Source organism: Doryrhamphus excisus, chromosome 1, assembly GCF_030265055.1.
Source record: "Doryrhamphus excisus isolate RoL2022-K1 chromosome 1, RoL_Dexc_1.0, whole genome shotgun sequence".
Taxonomy (NCBI): domain Eukaryota; kingdom Metazoa; phylum Chordata; class Actinopteri; order Syngnathiformes; family Syngnathidae; genus Doryrhamphus; species Doryrhamphus excisus.
In genome coordinates this window covers 22813498-22826716 of record NC_080466.1, presented here as the reverse complement: position 1 = coordinate 22826716, position 13219 = coordinate 22813498, and the positions used below count along the sequence as shown (strand labels likewise).

General features: G+C 46.9%; 3 non-coding genes across 3 annotated transcripts; 2 read left to right on the top strand and 1 right to left on the bottom strand.

The window, feature by feature from the left end:
• Positions 1-5077: 5077 nt before the first annotated feature.
• trnaq-cug (transfer RNA glutamine (anticodon CUG)) lies at positions 5078-5149 on the bottom strand. The gene has a single exon. It is a non-coding gene; the product is annotated as a tRNA-Gln (tRNA).
• A 1024-nt stretch (positions 5150-6173) lies between these two features.
• trnae-uuc (transfer RNA glutamic acid (anticodon UUC)) lies at positions 6174-6245 on the top strand. Its single transcript has one exon. It is a non-coding gene; the product is annotated as a tRNA-Glu (tRNA).
• A 6617-nt stretch (positions 6246-12862) lies between these two features.
• Positions 12863-12936, top strand: trnat-agu (transfer RNA threonine (anticodon AGU)). The gene has a single exon. It is a non-coding gene; the product is annotated as a tRNA-Thr (tRNA).
• Positions 12937-13219: the final 283 nt, after the last annotated feature.

Below are 13219 nucleotides of genomic sequence, written 5' to 3'. Positions count from 1 at the left end.
TGCTATTTTTGTTTAAAAAGTCATTAAGTTTGTAAAAAAACAGTTTTTCTAAAATTTTACTTAAAAACGGCAAGTTGGATACAGGTCGGTAATTATTAAAATTGTTGGGGTCTAAATTGCTCTTCTTCAGAAGGGGCTTCACCACCGCCGTTTTGAAGGCGGTGGGGAAGACACCCGTCTGAAGAGAGCAATTCAAGATGTTTAAAAACTGCTCCTCAAAGAATCCATAAAGTGATTTTAAGAGTGATGTGGGAATTGGATCTAAAAGGCAGGTTGTTAGGCTTACTTGGGAGAAAACTCGACAAAGTGTCCTTGCATCAACCAGGGCAAAACTCTCCAGTCTCTCCTCAGGCAAGGACAACAGTCCCGGTGTGGTAACAGGCAAAACTTTCTGGGGTAACAGGCAGGATCTGATGTCCTTGATTTTAGTTCTGAAGTGGTCTGCAAAGTTTTCACAAAGATCGTCTGTTGGTGTCTTAAAAACTTTATTAAAATTTGTTAAAATATTAAAGATGGAGAAGAGGAACCGGGGATTGTTTTTATGGTTGGAAATGAGTTGTGAGAAATGGGAAATTCGTGCCTTTTTTACTGTATTATTGTAGGTTTTGAGTTGTTGACGTAAAATCTCGTAATGAACAGTCAATTTAGTTTTTCTCCATCTTCTCTCAGTACTCCTGCATTTTCTTTTCAGTTTATTGATTTCATCGTTATTTCTCCACGGGGGTGTAGGTTTCCTTTTTATTGTTTTTGTTACAGGTGGAGCTACTGAGTCCAAAGTTGACTTCAGTTTACTGTTAAAATTATCAACGATAAAATCACAAGGTGCAGGTAAAATTTCAGCAGGAGTGCTCTGTAAAATCTCAATAAAATTTGCAGCCTTCTCTGCCAACATTGCAGCAGCAGGGGAATTACCTCAGATAGTAGAGCGCTTGCTTAGCATGTGAGAGGTAGCAGGATCAATTCCCACATTCTCCAAGGAATCCTTTGTAATTTGTAAAAGAGGTGTGGGATCGGAAATGAGTCCAAGATCTTTCCCTTCGGCATCAGACAAATACCCCAAACCTCTTCCTGGTTGCGTTCTCTAGACCAGTCTCTTGTCCTGTAGTGAAGAAAACCAGTCTGTGATTTATTGTTCCCAAGTATCTCTTCATGGTGACCCCAACCATTCCACCGAGGCCGAAGACAAATCCTATCTCCAGTCAAAACCTATCCAAATGTAAATTTCCTGACCGGGAATCGAACCCGGGCCGCGGCGGTGAGAGCACCGAATCCACGCCACCAGACCACCAGGCACTGCTTTAGGTCTGCACTCAGAAAGGCAGAGACTGTGTCGCTTCTCTTTGTGTTGAGGATGAGGGAGGAGGAATCTTCTGGCATTCTGGACTTGACCACAGTAGGAGGATAAAAGAGGTTGGTTTCCTCCTTGATAGATGAGGACAACTCAATGAAGACAAAATGAAAACAAAATCTTCTGGCCTACTGTAATTCTCCTTGCAGAGATGAAGAAGCCCCGGTCCCGAAATGTCCACCAAGATGGACTGAGGTCTTAAACTACCCACATGGACAAGCCAAATGTCTTCCGGAAAAAAAAGAGTTCATGGTCAGACAAGACAAAGGTTGAGCCGGTCACCCGAAATGGAAACTTTTGATCTGAGTGTCCACGATTCAAGTCCCTGTTCAGGTGACCAGGTCTGAGGTCCACTTGCAAACGCAAACTTTTTGCCCTCAAAATACAAGGGCAAAAGGACAAAAGGCCTTGGTACTTTATGGAAACTACATTTGGAGCCTGGCTTTTAACTGGAACTGGAAAGACTTGTGGCCTTCGAACCCACGCCTCATTAGAGACTGCAACCTGAATGCAGCGCCTTCGACTGCTCGGCCATCCTGACCGTGCAGGTCTCGCTCCTTCTGTTCCCTTAGAAACGAGGTCAACTGTGGAATTAATCAAACATCAGGATGGCCCAACAATTAAAACAGAAAAAGGTCCGATGAGCTCAGTCGGTAGAGCATGAGACGCTTAAGCTCATATTGGGCGATTCAGCAGTTTTATTGATACATCTGAAAGATATCTTTCCTGTTGAAAATTGTTCAACATGCTGAAAACATTTCATTCCAAATACACAAAAACAAATCTTCTGACCAAAGGCCTGGGGGCTCACTTCGTAGGGCATCAGACTCTGAGTATCAAGAGTTCAAGTCCCTTCAGAGATCAAGCACATGTCCTTGTTCCTATTTGTCACCTTGACTTTTTTTGTAAAAGAAGGACTTGAAAGGCCATCTTTCCACCCAGTTTCGAACTGGGGACCGTTGCGTGTTAGGCAAATGTGATAACCATTACACTATGGAAACCTGAAGGAAGGGGCTTTTAAGGGGACTGGTGAAGTCACAAATCAGTTGCCAACCAATGAAACACGACAATGTGTCCAAAGTGGGGGCAGATTGACAATTGTCCAAATGGACAAAGATGTCTCCTTTCTAAGGAAAATTTTTCCAGAAATAATGGGCTTTTCTTCAACAAAGCAAGACATCACAATCGCGGCTTGAAAGAAACACCTTAGCCACCCTTGGGGTCACTTTGATATCTCGATGGACTCAACTTGTGCCCTTGGAGTCAATGGTTTGTAAATAGGCTTGTAACCTCCTCTAACCTTGTCTGGATGGCTGGATGTCTGGCCTTTTGAAGAATGAAGTTAAGGTCCTTTCAGCCAGCCAATAAGCATTTTCAAACTATTTGCCAAGTCCCAAAATAAACAGGGATTGTTCTGAAAACCGGGCTTGAACCAGGGACCTTTAGAACTTCAGTCTAACGTTCTCCTAAGTGAGTATTTCAGCTTCTGAGGTGGTGCTGGGTAAATGTGGGGGCAGGGTGAAGCTGTGTCTGTGCCACGTATGTTGCTGTGTACCTGGTCCAGTGTGTTCTCATCTTGGGTTGGAATGTCCCCATGCTGGTAACGAGTGGGGAATACAGTCCGTTGATGAGGATAAGAGCTACAGAAAATGGGAAGGATTTCACTGGTTGAAGTCTCCAGCTACCATAAAAACAGTCATGGGCCACAAGCCTGTTCTGAATCCCGCTTTGGCCAATCGACACTGCATCGACTCAGCAGCATTCCTTGTTAGTATAGTGGCCAGTATCTCCGCCTGTCACATGGAAGATTGCGCGGTTCGAGTCCCAGACGGGGAGTTCTTATTTTGTATGTCACGTTGAACCTTGAGCAGGGTTGCGGTTGCAACAACCAGTCCGGGAGAACAAGACCTCTATTCATCTTCTTCTCCAAGTGCTCAGCTGTGTTGTACAATCTGACAGCCCTTTGCTGCCAAATCATTCCAGTCGTGGATAATGGACCTGACCAGGAAAATGACAGCTGTGGGATTTCAACCAGTGGCTCCTGAGCGAAAGGAGCCTTAATCTGGTGCTTTAGACCACTCATCCACACAACCCAAAACGGTGCCCTGATCAGGAAAAAACTGCGACCTTGTGAGGTTCGCTGACAACGGAGGACACTGAAATGGAGCCACACAAAGGAGGGTACCTGCACTGTTTACGTGTCCGTTGACCAGGTTGCAGATGGATTGCCTTTGTTCCTTTTGAAAATCCACATTTTAACACCCCATTTATGACAGACTTAAAGACCATCAGGAGGTAGACTGGGATTCGATTGGCAGACTTGGAATTGTTTTTATGTGCAGTGACAGCAGTTCACAGATAGCGCTGAAAGATGACCCGAACCGTTCGACCGAGGACCAAGACAAATCCTATCTCCACTCAAAACCTAACCAAATGTCAGTTCCCTGATCGGGAATCGAACAACGGCCACGGTGGTGAGAGCACCAAGTCCCAGCCACTAGACAACCAGGGACTGCATCATGGCTGCACTCTGAAAGGCAGAGACTGTGTTGCTTTGACGTACTCCAGCAAAGGAACCAAAATAGTTCTGAGACTGGACCTTCCTGCCAACACTGCATCAGGAGGGGAATTAGCTCAAATGGTAGAGCGCTCGCTTAGCATGTGAGAGGTAGCGGGATCAATGCCGGCATTCTCCATAAACTCCTTTGTTTTTTGGATGAAATGTTCCCAAGTAGCGAATAATAATCCGGGCCCCAATCCCGATATCTAGGCCAAACACAGCCATAAGTATCACCCTAAACCCAGTCCTAACTGCATTCTCCCCTCTAGCACCTTGTCTTATCTTGTTGTGGGATCAATGCCCGCAGTCTCCAAGGAGTTCTTTGCCCTCTGTAGAAGAGATGTTGGGATTAGCATCCGACAAATACCCCAAACCAGGGGAATTACCTCAAATAATAAAGTGCTTGCTGAGCATGCGAGAAGTAGCAGAGTCGATACCGCCTTCTCCAAGGACTCCTTTGTATTTTGTAAAAGAGATGTGGGATCGGAAACGAGTCCAGGATCTATCCCTCAGCATCAGACAAATACCCCAAACCTAATCTTGGCCGCGTTCTCTAGATTGGTCTCTTATCATGGAATAGTGAAGAAACCCAGTACGTGATTTATTGTTCTCAAGTAGCGCATCAAGGTGACCCCAACCATTCCACCGAGGCCTTGCAGAGATGAAGAGGCCCCGGTCCCGAAATGTCCACCTCAGAGATGGACTGAGGTCTTAAACTACCCACATGGACAAGCCAAATATCTTCTGGACAAAAAGAGTTCATGGTCAGACACGACAAAGGTTGAGCCGGTCACCCGAACATGAAACTTTTGATCTGAGTGTCCGGGATTCAAGTCCCTGTTCAGGTGACCAGGTCTGAGGTCCACTTGCAAACACCTCCTTTTTGCCCTCAATATACGAGGGCAACAGGACAATCCCTTGGTACTCTATGGAAACTACATGAGGAGCCTGGCTATAACTGGAACTGGAAAGACTTGATGCCCCGCACACAAACCAAGTATCTTCTGATCAGCTGATCCTTGACATCAGCTGTCACAGACATTGGCGTCGTTTGGGGACCTCATCCTGATCCACGGTTATTACTGATTTGTAGAGTAAGTCAATAAGTCATCATACTCTTACTGTTAAAGGAAGACACAGTCCAAACACTCGATTGCTGCAGGGCAAGTAGGTTCCACCAAGACTTGAACTTGGATCACTGGATTCAGAGTCCAGAGTGTTAACCATTACACCATGGAACCCTTTGTTTTGGATGTGACTGGCACCTTATGGCGTATCCAGGGGTCTTGTGCTCTCACGGAAATGGCTGTCCTTTTCCAACAGGAGTTGAGATGAAATGTATTCAAATAGACAAACTGCATTGATCACTCAATCAGAATTTCTCCGTTTGCCAATTTCAGACTGCGTGACAAAGACTCAAGTCCAACTCCATCGACAGGGAAGCGGAGGTCCTTCAGACAAGACGGTATTGCCATTCTTTCCTGGCAGACATAACATGAGCAAAGGGCTTGTCCTTCGAGCCGGACTTGAACCAGCTACCTAAGGATGCCAGCTTGAACCACTTCAGTACTCCGCTCTTCCAACTGAGCTATCGAAGGTCTTGCTGTTTTGAGGCTAGTGAGTACGGCCGAGCGTTCGACGGCGTTTCATTGAGGTTGTGGCTGAGAATGCCACTATTGACAGAATTTGGATTAGATAATCAAGTCTTGTGGTGGAGAGTCTCAGGTGGAGAGTCTCAGGTCGAGAGGTGTGACGTTTCTGATCGAATTCAGAGGTCATCAGTTGGTCCTGAAAACGGTCTTGGCACTTTTTTTCACGATGAAAGGTATGAAAACAGCCCTGTTGCATTGGCCGAGAATCGGACGCGGGTCTACCACGTGGATCGATCCTGGACTCATTTCCGATCGTAACATCGCTTTTACAAAAGGCAAAGAACTCCTGGAAGACTGCGGGCATTGATCCCACAGCAAGACAAGACAAGGTGATACCTATGGCTGTATTTGGCCTAGATATCGGGATTGGGGCCCGGATTAGTGTTTGGTACTTGGGAACATTTAATCACAAAAAACAAAAGAGATTTTGGAGAATGCGGGCATTGATCCCGCTCCCTCTCACATGCGTAGCGAGCGCTCTACCATTTGAGCTAATTCCCCTGCTGTTGCAGCATTGGCGGAGAAGGTCCAGTCTTATAACTATTTTGGTTCCTTTGCTGGACTACGTCAAAGCGACACAGACTCTGCCTTTCTGAGTGCAAACCTAAAGCAGTCCCTGGTGGTCTAGTGGCTAGGATTCGGTGCTTTCACCGCTGCGGTCTGGGTTCGATTCCCGGTCAGGGAATTGAACTAGGTTTTGACTGGAGATAGAGTCGCCAGATCGTCAACCTCCCACCTGGAGGCAAACTCGTCGCCCACAGTACCGAGGCCTTGTCAGCGAAGACACATGGCACAGACACAGTTTCACCCTTCCCCCACTTTAGGCCCCGACTGAAAAAGCAGAACCTTCCATCGCAGCTAAAATAGCCCACTTGGGAGAGCGTTGGACAGGAGTTCTAAAGGTCCTCACAATAAACCTCACTCCTCCTGATGGTCGTTACGTCTTTCAATAATGGGGTGTTAAAATGTGGATTGTCAAAATGAACAAAGACAATCCATCTGCAAACTTGTCAACGGACACGTAAACAGTGCAGGTACCCTGCTTTGTGCGGCTCCTTTTCAGTGTCCTCCATTGTCAGCGAACCTCACAAGGTCACAGTTTTTTCCTGATCAGGGCACCGTTTTACGTTGTGTGGATAAGTGGTCTAAAGCACCAGATGAAGGCTCCTTTTGCTCCTGGGGCACTGGTTGAAATCCCACAGCTGGCATTTTCCTGGTCAGGTCCATTATCCACGACTGGAATGATTTGGCAGCAAAGGACTGTCAGATTGTACAACACACCCGAGCACCTCATGAGCAGAGTTGTCCTTTTCCGGGCAAGAACCAAAAACTCTGACTCGAAGGTGCTGATTGCTGCTCCCAGTTGCTTCTAATTCGTCTGCGAGCAAAAATTGAATTTTAGAGTCTGGTTAATTGAAAAAATTTGCTAGCTAGCCAGGAGTTGAAACTTGAATCTTCTGAGATGAGTTATCATTTGCCCCACTATTCGTACAACAAAAGGACCTGTCATTTAATGCACAGGGTTGGTGCGGACACAACAATGAGTACGAACCACGATATGATTACAGCTGTCTAACCCGTAGACAACACGTCATCCACTGTGCGACTAGCCATTCAACAAAATAACCTGGAGTTTAAGGTTGGGTTCTAACGAGGCTACCACAGTTTCTGCATTACTAAACACTAATTCAGATGTTGGGACTCATTTTCAGTCAACAAGACCATGTCAACAAAGGCCCTGCAGGAGATGAGGTGACCGAGAGGTTAAGGTGCTGGACTGCTAATCCATTGTGTTCTGCGTGCATGGGTTTGAATCCCATCCTCATGGGACTATACCAATGCAGTAGCTTTGACACCACCTGTGTTTTTAGGAAACATCATTAGGATGCAATTAATCAAAGTATCAGGTACGATGTTGGAGATGGAGAATGCTTGTTTAGCAGGAAAAAAATATACCATTTGGAGAATGCAGGCATCGATTCCACTTCATCAATGAAATGTTTTCCGCATGTTGCACAATTTTCCACAGGAAAGAAATCTTGACGATGTATCACCGAAAGTGCTGCACCGCCCAATGTGTGGCCGAAACTAGTTAAGTAAACCTTTTGGACCTCGATGACCCATCAAGAAGTCAACCTTTGTTGGTTCAGAACAGGCACAGAACATCCCTGCCTCCCTCTGAATCTTGCAGGTCACTGGGAAGATATTCGGCTCGAAGGACCATTTGGTCCCGAACATGAAACTTTTGATCTGAGTGTCCGGGATTCAAGTCCCTGTTCAGGTGACCAGGTCTGAGGTCCACTTGCAAACGCCTCCTTTTGCCCTCAAAATACAAGGACAACAGGACAACACCTTGGTACTTTATGGAAAATTCATGAGGAGCCGGGCTTTTAACTGGAACTGGAAAGACTTGCAGCCCCGTACTGTCTGAAGTGGGATTTGAACCCACGCCTCATTAGAGACTGCAACCTGAATGCAGTGCCTTCGACCGCTCGGCCATCCTTCTGTTACCTGAGAAAATAGGTCAGCTGTGGAATTGATCAAACATCAGGATGGCCACGTCAATAAAAACAGAACAAAAAATGATATCGAGAGCAGCAAAAGGCCCGATTAGCTCAGTGGGTAGAGCTTGAGACTCTTAATCTCATGGTCGTTGGTTCGAGCCCCATGTTGGGCGATTTAGCAGTTTTATTGATACATCTGAAGATATCTTTCCTGTTGAAAATTGTTCAACATGCAGAAAACATTTCATTCCAAATACATCTTTGTAGTCTTTTGACCAAAGGCCTGGGGGCTCACTTCGTAGGGCATCAGACTTTAAATCTGAGTGTTCAAGTCCCCTCAGAGATCAAGCACATGTCCTTGTTCTTATTTGTCACCTTGACTTTTTTTTGTAAAAGAAGGACTTGAAAGGCCATGTTTCCACCCAGTTTCGAAGGGGACCTTTTGCGTGTTAGGCAAACGTGATAACCACTACACTATGGAAACCCAAAAGAAGGGGCTTTTAAGGGGACTGGTGAAGTCACAAAGTAGTTGCCAAACAATGAAACACGACAATGTGTCCAAAGTGGGGCAGATTGACAATTGTCCAAATGGACAAAGATGTCTCCTTTGTAGGGAAAATTGTTCCAGAAATAATGGGCTTTTCTTCAACAAAACAAGACATCACAATCGCGGCTTGAAAGAAACACCTTAGCCACCCTCGGGGTCACTTTGATATCTCGGTGGACTCAACTTGTGCCTTTGGAGTCAATGGTGTGTAAATGGGCTTGTAACCTCCTCTAACCTTGTCTGGATGGCTGGATGTCTGGCCTTTTGAAGAATGAAGTTAAGGTCCTTTCAGCCAGCCAATAAGCCTTTTCAAACTATTTGCCAAGTCACAACATAAACAGGGATTGTTCTGAAAACCGGGCTTGAACCAGGGACCTTTAGAACTTCAGTCTAACGTTCTCCAAAGTGAGTATTTCAGCTTCTGAGGTGGTGCTCTGCTTTTTCAGTCGTGGGTAAAAGTGGGGGCAGGGTGAAGCTGTGTCTGTGCCACGTATGTTGCTGTGTACCTGGTCCAGTGTGTGTTCTCATCTTGAGTTGGAATGTCCCCATGCTGGTAACGGGTGGGGAATACAGTCCGTTGATGAGGATAAGAGCTACAGAAAATGGGAAGGATTTCACTGGTTGAAGTCTCCAGCTACCATAAAAACGGTCATGGGCCACAAGCCTGTTCTGAATCCCGCTTTGGCCAATCGACACTACATCGACTCAGCAGCAGTCCTTGTTAGTATAGTGGCCAGTATCTCCGCCTGTCACATGGAAGATTGCGCGGTTTGATTCCCAGACGGGGAGTTCCTGTTTTGTATGTCACGTTGAACCTTGAGCAGGGTTGCGGTTGCAACAACCAGTCCGGGAGAACAAGACCTCTATTCATCTTCTTCTCCAAGTGCTCAGCTGTGTTGTACAATCTGACAGTCCTTTGCTACCAAATCATTCCAGTCGTGGATAATGGACCTGACCAGGAAAATGACAGCTGTGGGATTTCAACCAGTGGCTCCTGAGCGAAAGGAGCCTTAATCTGGTTCTTTAGACCACTCATCAGGAAAAAACTGTGACCTTGTGAGGTTCGCTGACAACGGAGGACACTTAAATGGAGCCACACAAAGGAGGGTACCTGCACTGTTTACGTGTCCGTTGACCAGGTTGCAGATGGATTGTCTTTGTTCCTTTTGAAAATTCACATTTAAACACCCCATTTATGAAAGACGTAAAGACCATCAGGAGGTACACCGGGATTCGATTGGCGGACTTGGAATTGTTTTTATGTGCAGTGACAGCAGTTCACAGATAGCGCTGAAAGATGACCCGAACGGTTCGACCGAGGACTAAGACAAATCCTATCTCCACTCAAAACCTAACCAAATGTCAGTTCCCTGACCGGGAATCGAACAACAGCTGCGGTGGTGAGAGCACCAAGTCCCAGCCACTAGACCACCAGGGACTGCATCATGGCTGCACTCTGATAGGTAGAGACTGTGTCGCTTTGACGTACTCCAGCAAAGGAACCAAAATAGTTATGAGACTGGACCGTCTCTGCCAACACTCCATCAGCAAGGGAATTAGCTCAAATGGTAGAGCGCTCGCTTAGCACGTGAGAGGTAGCGGGATCAATGCCGGCATTCTCCATAAACTCCTTTGTTTTTTTGATGCAATGTTCCCAAGTAGCGAATACTAATCCGGGCCCCAATCACGATATCTAGGCCAAACACAGCCATCGGTATCACCCTAAACCCAGTCCTAACCTAAACCCAGTCCTAACTGCATTCTCCCCTCTAGCACCTTGTCTTGTCTTGTTGTGGGATCAATGCCCGCAGTCTCCAAGGAGCTCTTTGCCTTTTGTAGAAGAGATGTTGGGATTGGATCTACCCCTTAGCATCCGACAAATACCCCAAACCAGGGGAATTACCTCAAATGGTAAAGTGCTTGCTTAGCATGCGAGAAGTAGCAGAGTCGATACCTGCATTCTCCAAGGAATCCTTTGTATTTTGTAAAAGAGATGTGGGATCGGAAATGAGTCCAGGATCTATCCCTCAGCGTCAGACAAATACACCAAACCTAATCCTGGCCGCGTTCTCTAGATTGGTCTCTTATCATGAAATAGTGAAGAAACCCAGTACGTGATTTATTGTTCTCAAGTAGCGCATCAAGGTGACTCCAACAATTCCACCGAGGGCTTGCAGAGATGAAGAGGCCCCAGTCCCGAAATGTCCACCCCCAAGATGGACTGAGGTCTTAAACTACCCGCATGGACAATCCAAATATCTTCTGGACAAAAAAAGTTTGTGGTCAGACAAGACAAAGGTTGAGCCGGTCACCTGAACATGAAACGTTTGATCTGAGTGTCCGGGATTCAAGTCCCTGTTCAGGTGACCAGGTCTGAGGTCCACTTGCAAACGCCTCCTTTTTGCCCTCAAAATACGAGGGCAACAGGACAATCCCTTGGTACTTTATGGAAACTACATGAGGAGCCTGGCTTTTAACTGGAACTGGAAAGACTTGTGGCCCCGCACACAAACCAAGTATCTTCTGATCAGCTGATCCTTAACATCAGCTGTCACAGACATTGGCGTCGTTTGGGGACCTCATCCTGATCCACGGTTACCACTGATTTGTAGAGTAAGTGTCAGGTTCAAACTCCTGTGACACTTGTAAAAACACTTAAATACAGAAATACAGAAGAGACAGACAACAATATTCAAAGTTGCTCGCAGCGAGGAGAGTGAAACCACATACCCAGTGACATGCCGCTTCACTCTGAATATGCAGTTCACACTCCTCTCCTTTTATTATCTTTCGGGGGTCCCTACTACATGGTCGTGCAACTCTAAGGGGGGTGGGGGGGGTGGAGAAGGCAGTTGCACGAGCTGTATTTGTTTGTCTATGTGTGTGTGTATGTGAGAGCAATTACTTTTAATGTTTTATGAGTTCTTATCTTAACACATTCTTGTAGGATTAACAGGAGCATCTGCAGAGTCGCTGTTGGTGCATCCAAGCATAATACCTGTATCTACATTTTATTCTAACACTCGCCCGATATGCGCTCCGCAGCGCCTTGTCATTCCAGCCGCTCTCTGTCGCTATCCATTCGACTCGACAACCGGCTGCGGGAGCGCAGCACACAGCAGAGGGCGGAGCCTCTCCGACCCACACGTTGGCTCCAAATCCCTCCTCCTGGGGCTCTTCCGGCACCACTCCTCCCTCCCTGCTCCAGCAGTGGAGCGCCGTCTGATGACGTCGGGAGTGTTGTCCCCATGCAACTGGGAGCCAGTCGCCTTTCGTCAGCGGAGAGGAGTCACCGTCCACGCCTGTGGCTGTGCCTGTACTGTGGGAGTCCTACACACAATTTCCCGCTGTCCAGTTCGCCCAGCACGCCAACGCTCTTCCTCCACCAGGGATATTCCCCAGCTGCTGGCACTGCCCGCTCCAACCACACCGGCTGCGTCATCCGCTTTGGTGGGCCGACTTCAGGTGGAAGCTACGATATCCTGGGCGGGGGAAGCTTCTCCTACCACAGCATTAATTGACTCTGGGGCGGACGAGAACTTCATTGATAGCGGACTGGTCAGTTCTCTCAATATTCCTACTGTTGAGCTTGTCCCCACAAGAATGTCCGCTCGCTAGATGAACATCACCTGGCATGCATTACGCATCAGACGCGCACCATATCCTTGGTGCTGTCGGGTAACCACCACAAGGTCACAAATTTTTTTCTTATGCCCTCTCCCTCAGCTCTGTTAGTACTCGGCCTCCCCTGGCATCCCGTGTGTGTGTTGTGATTGTGATGTTTTGTCATTCAGCGCCACTTTGCAGAGGCACATCCACTCGACAATTTAATTTGTTCTCCGACAGTGTTTCCCAATGTGGCAATGGTGGTTCAGTGGTAGAATTCTCGCTTGCCAAGCGGGAGGCCGGGGTCCGATTCCCGGCCAATGCAGTATATCTTAGCTTGTACCTTTCTTTAGAGCTCATGTTGAAAAAGTACAAAGGCTCTTTTCCTGCGAAAGGGCAGTATTCAGAATGACACCTGAAACGTAACAGACCGGACCACCCGCGAGTTAAGGTGGACAGCACTTAGTGAAACCTGACTGCAGTCATGCTGTTGTAGTCTCTGTCGCGCAATTGCTCAGCACGTTTGGCTGTTAACTGAGAGGTTGGTGGTTCGAGCCCACCCAGGGACTCTCAATTCACACATTTGTTGGACTTTGGACTCCCTCCCTTGTATGAACATTTTTCCCCATTGGCGAACTGTTGGCTGGCACTGTGGCTAAGCTGGTCAAAGTGCCTGTCTAGTAAACAGGAGATCCTGGGTTCAAATCCCAGCAGTGCCTGGGTGCTTGGTCAGTGAAACTTTGGCAGCTGATTTGTGAACCATGTACTTCTTTTTGTCACTTGCCCTTCAAGAACGAATTGACGTTGCATCCACAGCTGACATGATTGTTTTGGATCCCATTACACCAGAAGGTGCTTGAATCCAAAGAGTATGACATTGTGATGTGTTGTCATTCAGCGCCACTTTGCAGAGGCTCATCCACTTGACGGTTGAAATTTTTTTCGCTTACAGTGTGTCCCCACGTGGCATTGGTGGTTCAGTGGTAGAATTCTCACTTGCAG